Here is a 3,219-nt window from a genome sequence, read left to right as displayed (position 1 = left end):
GTATGGACTTCCATTTGAATCAGATCTCCCAAGTCTAGTAATAAATAACTGAAATGTAGATACAGACACTAGTCCAGAAGACCCTCCAAAGAAAGAACAATACTGCCTTATTCTGTCAAACAAACCCATAAAATAAAACATGTGGGCAATTATTGTTTGAGAAAGACAGTTGGCTTCAAATGTTGAGGTGTAAAAATGAGGAAGAAAATTACCAAATGCACCTCATGAATCATTTTCAAGCTATGTACATGGACAACCTGAGTCTGCTATGACATCATGAAGGTTGATGATCCTTGAGAAAAGCCACACTCATGACATAGAACAGAAAATTGTGCAATTGCTGGGATAGTTTTCTAACTGATTATAAGGGAAAAATTGAACCATTTTTTAGTCATACTCCACATAACTTCATAAAATACATGAAATGCACCAAAGAATAAGTGATGGGAAATTGGAGAACAAAACTTTAGTAGCAGGAAGTACTTAAATGTAGTTGTAAGGATTATAATGCTTTTGCCTGTTAGTTTGGGTCATTTATGTGATCTTTAGGGCAAATATGCCATTCATTTAATGCAGTAACTGTATAATGAGAAGATCTAAGGGACAAGCACTTGGGATAGATCAGTTTTGCCATCAAAACTTCCTGCTGTCATAGAGTTTATATTCCAGTAGTGAAAAAGGTAGATAATAAATAATACACAAATACTTACCTGGCAGGGGAGATACCACGATCACGAAGGTGGTTTTCCCAGGGTGAGGCTTATCCATTGCACTCAGGATGTGCTGACCCCTGTGATTTCCCCAAATGTGGGAAACTCGACTGCATAATTTGTGGTAGTAGGGGACTGCATTCGTGCTCTCCCCTGAAAAATAAATAAATAATACACAAAATAATGTAACTAATTATGAGCATGCTAGAAGAGTATAAGTATCATGAATTTTGGGAAGCTTAGTTTTTTGAGCTTCCTGTTTATTCTAATTATCAAACCTTTGTCAGATGTATAGCTGGCAGATTTTCTCCCATTCTGTGGGCTGCCTCTTCAATTTAAAGACCATTTCTTTTGTTGTGCAGAAGCTTTTTAATTTCATGTAGTCCCATTTGTCAATCTTTTTTCTTAGTTGCTGAGCCATCTGAGTTCCGGAAGTCATTGCCTATACCTATGAATTCCAGTGTATTCCCTGCTCTTTCCTGCAGTAGCTTCAAAGTTCCAGGTCTTACATTAGGTCTTGAACTCACTTTGAGTTGATACTTGTACGGAGTAACAGACATCGATCTAGTTTCACCTTTCTGCATTCAGATAACCACTTTTCCCAACGGTATTTGTTAAAGATGTTGTCTTCTCTCTAGTATGTTCTTGGTGCCTTTATCAAAAATCAGTGGAAATAGGTGCATAGATTCATATTTAGATTCTCTGTTCTGTTCCACTGGTCTTCATGTCTGTTTTTGTGCCAGTACCATGCTGTTTTTGTTGCTATGGCTCTGTAGTACAGTTTGAATCCAAGTATCGCGATACCTCCCATGTTGCTCTTTTTTGCTCAGCATTGCCTTGGTTATTCATGGTCTTTTTTGCTTCCAAATGAACTTTAGGGTTGGTTTTTCAATTTCTGTGATAAATGTCATTGGAATTTTGATAGGAATTGCATGGAACATGTAGCTTGCTTTTGGTAATATAGCCATTTTCATTATGTTGATTCTACCAATCCATGAGCATGGGAGATCCTTATAGTCTTCTTTGATTTCTTTCTTTAATAGTTTATAGTTTTCCTTGTACAAATCTTTTACATCCTTTGTTAAGTTTATTACTAGGTATTTTTTGAGGCTACTGTAAATGGAAATGTTTTCCTGTATTCTTTCTCTATCTGTTCATTATTGGTGTAAAGAAAGGTAATGGATTTTTTTTTAGATGGATTTTGTATCCTGCAACTTTACCGAAGCTGTTTATGGTGCCTAGGAGTTTTTTGGTGGGTTTTTTTGGGGGGGTCCTTTAGGTATAAGATCATGTCATCTGTGAATAGGGATAGTTTGACCTCTTCCTTACCTCTTTGTATTCCTTTTATTTCTTCTTCCTGTCTTATTGCTCTGGCTAGGAAATCCAAGACTATATTGAATAGGTGTGAAGAGAGTGGACGCCCTTGTCCTGCCATTCAAGGGAATCTTTTCAGAGTTTCCCCATTTAGTATGAGGCTGCCTATTGGCTTGCCATCCATATTCTTTACTATATTTAGGTGTGTTCCTTCTAGTCCTAGTTTTGTCAGAGATTTTAACAAAAAGGATGTTGAATTTTATAACTTCTTTTTCTGCATCTATTAAGATGATCATGTGGTTTTTGTCTCTGCTTCTGGTAATATGCTGTATTACATTTGACGATTTGTATATGCTGAACCATTCCTATTCCCTGCTATGAAAATGACTTGGTCCTGGTGCATGATCTTTTTAATATGCTGCTGAATTCAGTTTGCCAATATTTTATTGAGGATTTTTGCATCTATGTTCATTAAAGAGATTGGTCTGTAATTCTCTTTTTTGTTGTTGTTGTTGTGCCCTTGTCCAGTATAGCGATGAGTGTAATACTTGCTTCACAGCAAGGCAGTGTTCCTTCCCTTTCCATTTCATGGAAAATTTGAGGAGTGTTGGTGCTGGTTCTTCTTTAACGGTCTGATAGAATTCAATGGTGAATCTGTCAGGTGCAGGACTTCTCTGCTTTGGGAGAATCTTTATTGCTGCTTCAATTTTATTGCATGTTATAGATCTCTTTATTTATTTAACATCTTCTTGGCTCAGTTTTGGATGGTAATATGTATCTAGAAATTTGTTCATATCTTCTAGATTTTCCAATTTATTTGAATATAGGTTTTCAAAGTAGTCCTTGATGATCCGTGGATTTCCTTGGCATTTGTTGTTATTGCCTCTTTTTTATTTCTAATTTTATTAATTTGGGTCTTTTCCCTCCTCCTTTTAGTCAGATTTGCCAAGGGTGTGTTGATCTTGTTTATCTTTTCAAAGAACTAATTTTTGCTTCATTGATTCTTTGTATGGGTTTTTTCATTTATGTTTCATTGATTTTGGCCATTATTTTTATATTTCTCTCCTGCTAGTTTTGAGTTTTAGCTTGCTCTTTTTTTTTTCTAGGAGTTTGAGATGCAGCACTAGGTCATTTATTTGAGATCTTTCTGTGTTGTTAATATATGCACTCATGGTATAAACTTTCTCCTTAGGAC

At 35.8% G+C, this 3,219-nt stretch overlaps 1 non-coding gene across 1 annotated transcript; it reads left to right on the top strand.

Moving 5' to 3' along the window:
- The first annotated feature begins 702 nt into the window (after nucleotides 1-702).
- Nucleotides 703-866, top strand: LOC141422721 (U1 spliceosomal RNA). The gene has a single exon (XR_012447468.1). It is a non-coding gene; the product is annotated as a U1 spliceosomal RNA (small nuclear RNA).
- Nucleotides 867-3,219: the final 2,353 nt, after the last annotated feature.

The sequence above is a fragment of the Castor canadensis genome, chromosome 4 (genome assembly GCF_047511655.1).
Source record: "Castor canadensis chromosome 4, mCasCan1.hap1v2, whole genome shotgun sequence".
In the NCBI taxonomy this organism is placed as follows: domain Eukaryota; kingdom Metazoa; phylum Chordata; class Mammalia; order Rodentia; family Castoridae; genus Castor; species Castor canadensis.
The sequence above is the reverse complement of the archived record's forward strand: the minus strand, read 5'-3'. Positions and strand labels throughout refer to the sequence as shown.